Here is a 6,564-nt window from a genome sequence, read left to right as displayed (position 1 = left end):
ATAAAAAAAATATGCCAAGATATGCCAAAATAATGGCTAATAGAGCATTGAAAGGCGAAAAGAACAAATATGCTATATGGAAACTTGAAAGCAACAATATCTGGACTCTGGAGTGAAAGTTTTAGAAAATGAAGACAAAATACACTGATATGGCTGGACAAATATGCTAGATTCTAAAGAAATAAGTCTAGGGGAAAGTTCTTACAAAATTAGTCATTGACATTGCAGGTGGAATTCTCCCCGAACGTTCTATAGCGCTGGGAAGGGAACCAGGAGCAGTGACTGCAGGAGGCATAACATTCACAATTGAAGTCTGCATAGTAAAAATGATCTAGTTAGAGTCTAAACTTTACCATTAATTAGCAGTGCATGTACATAGCAAATGTGCATGGAAGAAGCAATTTACCTTTGTTTCCATTTTCTCTGGTGGCACCCTCGTTCCCTCAAAGGATCTACTCTACACAGCATGCCAATTAAGTCAAATCCCTCTGCATTGGCTAAGATCTTTATGCATTGTCATTCGTTGTGACACCGTCTTTACTGAAACGAAGGGAACCATCTTACTGAAACGAAGGCCAGGACTAGCCTGCAGTTTTCTGGAAATAACACAAGGATTATACAGTGAGATGTGATCAAGAAAACTTAAAATAATTCATCGAAACTTTTTTGGTCAAAATCACTATCTCTCAAACTCTAAAAATAAACCATCCTCATCAACTTCTTACTGAACTACCCTCAACATCAATTTTTGTCAGGATATTGGTGTTATCCATGTCCCAAAACATTATTTGAAATTCATCACCAGCTGTCAAGAAGTTTGAAATTTATCACCAGTTGCCAAGAACCTATTCCTAGTTGTATCAAATTGCACAAACACCTGAGAAATGCTTCCTAAAACCATAATATGTCCACTTGATTGTTCCCTCACTTTCATTCCACTCAACCAGGTATGAATCACTATTTTTACTTGTTCCACAGGAGAAGATCCTAACAAAAATACAAATGATTATATACTTCAGAAAGGGCATAGTCTTGACAGAGAAAATATAGATAATCGGAGAAAGTAAAAGTCAGATCCACCTGAAGACACTTTACAAACTAAACACCATTCCAAGTTGAGATTTTACCTTGTTGCTTCAGCACTATAAGCCATTGTAGTGCACCATAGGCACGGACCATTATAGTCCACCCTAGATCCTGCAAGAGCATACAACCAGGGTTTGATCTTTCCATCAATCGTTGTAGAAAAAATAAACTGTATATGAACAAAGAATCATAATCTATCTATCCTTAGTGCAATAAATTATATCTCATATGGCCAAAATTTCACAAGAAGCCAAACATCAACCTGTTGACCTAGGTTGTCATTGATGTCAATATGGCAATATTCTAGATACTAGATGATGATATGAAGCCAAGGGGAAGCAGAGCAGATCCATGAAGAGATAAGAGCAAGGCCATCAGGATAGCCAAGCCATAAGCAAGAGTCTGTTAACGGAGGAGTTAACAAAGGAGGCATATCAAAGCTATTGCAGAATATCAGAGCAAGAGAGGCATATCGGAAAAGGCAGAAGCCATCAAGGTATGAAGGTATCAGAGGAGGTCTTTGAAAGACATTGCCAAGCCAGAGGAGCCACAATCGGAGCTATAGGAGGAGTCATATACAGAGGAGCAAACAGAGCTATCGGAGAGCATATCAGAGGCGCAAACGGAGGCCAAAACATATATATAGGCTATCGGAGCACAGTATGTCAAAGTATGCACCATCGGAGGCGCAAACATATATATATGGGCTATACACACTATCAGAGGCAGAAGACTCATATATATATATATATATATATATATATACTAAAAGAGGCGGAAATCATGTATGTAGGCTATATACAGTATCGGAGACCAAACTCATATATATAAATATATATATATATATATATATATATATATATATGCATTTACACTATCGGAGGCAGAAATCATAGGTGTATTGGAAATTATTATAGGCGGAAGCTTTAACCCTATCGGGTCCATAGAACCCATATAGCATCACCCCTGTGTATTTACTTGTTTATCGCCGAATGCCATTTACACAGAGAAATCACACTAAACACTTGGCGGATTTAGGAAAGCGAACCTGAAATGTTATGCACGGGAGTGTTGAGTCTTATCGGGTCTGGCACATATTATCACATCGCTATAAGTGAGTGGTCTACGTTAAGGTCTAGACCTAAACCTTTGCGATTTGCGATTGCCGACATATATTGCATCGGCACTTCAGGAGCGAGAGTTATAAAGTGTTAAGCGGCCCATTGCAATCGTCGATAGCAATTAGCGATATCGCATCGGACCTCCGCCAAGGGCAAGCACCGATTGCGATGAATGTTGCAGACCCGATGCAACATTACAATTGACTTAATGCTATATCGCGTCCACCATGTCGGAAGTGACCATTGCAAGTTATAAAGGGATGGCGCGATATGCTGCGACTGCCGATTGCGATTACACTGCGGACCCGATGCAGGTATAGATGAGGGTGCAATAAATTTGAAGTCCACCCTTTAACGTTTTCGCCGGTTTTTCTCATATTTCCTGTGTATTTGAATATTTGCCTTGCACGGGGTTTGAAGGCAAAAATGCATTAAGAAATGCTCCGATAGTTCAGGAGGCTGAACTAAAGCCGATTGCGATTGCGATTGGGACGTGGCATGTCCGTTAAACAAACCTAGTGCCCAAGAGCCTTTCGATAGCCTCCTCATGAGAATTGAAGATACTTAATAAAGATTGTCAAGGCATGGCAAATCATTGGAAATGTTGGAAGAACAATATGACAAAAAGACTCATGATAGGCTCTGTACTCAAAGGGAAGATACAAGATCAGTCTAATTAAAGCACATTTCCATGAAGGTGGCAAGAAGTTTTAAAGACCGATGTTGATCTAGATATGCTAAAGATGGGCTTGTGATTTTTCTTTTATGTAGAGGAATTTTGTGTAAGAGGGAGTCCTTTTTAAGGCATGAGGCTGGTGATATCTTTGGCACAATGGATTGCAAGTCTATCGATATCTCCCTGATGAATGATTTAAAGACGCTGCAAAACTCTAATGTTGACTTGATTGATTCTTTGATTGGTTCGTTGATCTATCTGCTGAAGTCTATTGTTATAAGCTATGGTCTACTAGATTCTACTATGGTTGTTGATGCCTGCTTCTATGAGAAGCCACTTATCATCTGCTAGATTCAACTATGGATACTGACGTCTTTGTAAGAAGCCAATTATTGTCTACAAGACTATACTATGGTTGTCGATGATTGCTTTTGTAAGAAAACACTACTAAGACCCCTAGTTTTCAAAATTGGTCTGGTCGAACCTAAGTTGCAGGAAACGTTGGAGAAGGGTCCGTTTCCAGCCAGAAACGAAATGGAAACGAGGAAACTCGTACCGTACAGCCTAGAAACGCGTTTCTAGCCATATTGGCCCATTTCTCGAGGAGGAAACGTGGCCAGTATAGCCGGAAACGCGTTTCCAAGCCGTACAACGGAGTTTCCTCTTCTAACTTGACTTTTTCTTGTAATTTTTTTTTCGCTTCTAATTTTTTATTGGGCGACTAAAATATCTTCTAGATGCCTCTCAAGTTATAAAAAAAGAGGATTTTTTTGAGTGGGGCAGCCTAATGTTCAAGCCTATGGCCCTAGTGTTGATATGCAGTTCATGGTAATGTTAAATTCATTTTCATCCTTTTACTTAAATTTTTAACATTACCATGAAATGACTCAAGATGTTTGAGAGTGGTTTCGCCCTCATTGGATTTCATATGGAGAAAGTAGAATTTTGGATCTCAGTCAAAATCCAGTAGACTTATCTGTTTTTCAAGATTTCAGGATTGGGGGGATTGCAATGTTTCCATTGGATATTGTCATGTACTAGGGTATGGAACTTGTATTTAATCAAGAGAACCAAGCCCTCTATGCAAGGGAGACTCCCAATAATCAAGAGCACGTAGGATACTAGGATATGGAACTTGTATTTAATCAAGAGCACTAAGGTCGTTCGACTATGTAGGAGGAGACTCCCAATCAAGCACGAGACAAGAAATTAGAAACTTCTCGTGGCTGATTTTGGATATTGTTATTTTTATTATGTGATCATTCATGAGTAACTATGATGTAAATTTAGAGATTTATAGTTTATGCATTGACAATTGACAATTTAATCATAATGTAATAAATTAGAATGTATCATATATGCTTTATGATTGCACATTTTTCTTAAATGTCCTAATATATATATATATATATATATATATATATATATATATATTTATATTGCGTTTCCCCGTTTCCAAAATTTAGGGGGGGGGGTCACGTTTTGTACCCGTGCCCGTTTCGGAAACTCGTACCCATTTCCCCATTTCATGCAACTTAGGGTCGAACCAAAAAATGATCAAACCAACCGTTTAGCTCCCTGAGATATCAAACCGGCCTAACAAATCCGATTGGTTGGTTGGTCAGGATCGATTGAGTACCAAATCGGTCAGTTTTCGTACCAAACCGGGTAGTTCGGCCGATTTGGTACCTGACCGACTTGGCCGGTTAGGAAGCCACATGGTTGGGCATATTGATGGGACTCCCAAGTGGTTTTTCGAGGTGGTTTTTTGCAAACCATGGTATGGTTTGTTAGTTTTGGAGGTGGTTTTTTGCAAACCATGGTAGGGTTTGTTATTTTTTTGTAGCATTAGATGTGTTCTAGCCACGAAATTTGGTGGAGAGACTAGAATACATGAGATCTCCAAAACCCAGAAATCGTTTCTGGAAATTCTTCCTAGAAATGTCTCAATTAGATTATTAGTCATTTTTTAAAACATTTCCTAAGTCTAAACTTAGGGAACATAGTTTTAATCAATATTAATTGAGATAAGGCAAGAATAGTCTAGAAACTCACAAGAATCGATCCAGAGATGATCCTAGCCATCAATTATGTATTAATCTCGGTCGTTGATGTTCCAACAATGGATTATAAGAGGAGGTCGATGTGGTGATGGAGAGGACACTTGAGTAGTTTGATTTCTAGGCAGATCGATTTCCTGAGTAGCAGTAGTCAGTTGCCGGAGAGAACTAGAGATCGAAGCAGTGACTGAAGGGCAAGGACAACGATCCGAAGGAAGATTTCCAGATCCGGAGAGGCAGTGACAAGAGGGCCGAGTTATCCCAGTGAGGCAGCACAGAGCACTGCACAATAGCTTCAGAGAGGGTAGTATGATTTGCTGGAGAGAAAATCGTTCTCTATTCTAGAGGTCGGGCAAAGGTTCCAGAAGGCCGGAGAAACGATTTCCTCAGCAGCTGAGGGCAGAACGACTTCATTAGACACTGGTTGGAGGCTTGACGTCACGCAGACTGCGCAGAGCAACGCAAAGGCTGACGGAGAGGATCAAAGGGTTTCATTTTTGAAGGCATGTTGTGTTAGGATTGCTGGTGGAGAAAGGGTAAATTCCCTTCAATAATTTTGACCAAATTTTCTTGTTGTGGATTACCAGTTTCAGGCATCCAGATTGTACTCATATTTTCATTGTTGCATAATAATTAAAACCTCATTATTGCACAGATTTTCCCAAGTTGGGTTTTTCCGAGGACATTTGTCCAAAAATAATTGTCTTATATTTTGTGTCCGCTAACATTTCTCAGTTTTCAGCGTTTTATCTTTCTGCAAAATTTTATTTATGAAGGTTGCAGTGAATTTGTTTCGATATTTGTTCTAGCAAATAATTGTTAAATTAATTAACAATTAGGAGAAATAATACCAGTTGTTGCAATAGGATTCCAGTTTGGAATTTTCACATGGTATCAGAGCGCAGTTGATCAGCTAGAGAGCTCAGAAGCGAAAAGAAGGAATTTCGCTAAGAGGCTGAAATTCCGAAGGGCAGAGCAGTGTTTTGCCAAGAGGCCAAGTTGCTTGAGGAAGTTCAATTTTTCTATGAGAGGGGCAGAAAAATTTGATCCTTCCAGATCGAGTGATTCCAAAGGCAGAGGGAGCAGCGCATTTTTCGTTGGGCAGATCTCTAGCTAGACGCAAAGGGTTTTGCAGTAGTTCGCTAGAGCAGAAATAGCTTCGGGTGAAAGAGAGAAGAAGCACACACAGCAAAGGAAAAATTTCTCTCAAGGGATCTCAACATTTAGAGATCTATTTTTTCTAGTTGCAGACTAGTAATAGTTATGGGCAGTTCTTCTCACTCAAGAAGGGAGTGAGAGTAGCAGATCCAGCTATCGAGTAGCGAGAAAGACGGAGATTTTCGGGTCTATTTTCTCCAATTTTGAGTCTCACGGATTTTGTAGCCTTGCAAGGATGATCGTACAAGATTGCCAGAGGAGGTCGTGCGAGTTAGCCAGAATGCAATTCTATGCAGCAGATCGACTTCCAATTGCCGGAGGCAGATGTCAGAGGAAGTGCAAGTTGCAAAGAAAGGAAGAGTCTGAGCCAGGGACTAGGCTCAGAAGGAGATAGTGGGGCACCAGATCCAAGAGGAAGAGGAGTACGAGACTCCAATGTGCCAGATGGGAAGGATCCTTGAGG

General features: G+C 39.9%; 1 long non-coding RNA gene across 1 annotated transcript in view; it reads right to left on the bottom strand.

The window, feature by feature from the left end:
• Positions 1-726: 726 nt before the first annotated feature.
• LOC149255454 (uncharacterized) overlaps positions 727-6,564 on the bottom strand; it is a 43,234-nt gene continuing 37,396 nt past the window's right edge. The window contains exons 12-14 of the long non-coding RNA XR_016266373.1: positions 1,128-1,197; positions 929-987; positions 727-805 (exon numbers count right to left, since the gene is read on the bottom strand). This is a non-coding gene — a long non-coding RNA (uncharacterized LOC149255454). The remainder of the gene's footprint in view (positions 806-928; positions 988-1,127; positions 1,198-6,564) is intronic.

This window comes from Pinus tabuliformis, chromosome 7 (assembly GCF_031772625.1).
Source record: "Pinus tabuliformis cultivar Carrire ecotype Pingquan chromosome 7, CPIR1, whole genome shotgun sequence".
Classification (NCBI taxonomy): domain Eukaryota; kingdom Viridiplantae; phylum Streptophyta; class Pinopsida; order Pinales; family Pinaceae; genus Pinus; species Pinus tabuliformis.
Note: the sequence above shows the minus strand (reverse complement) of the source record. Positions and strands in the feature narration are given on the sequence as shown.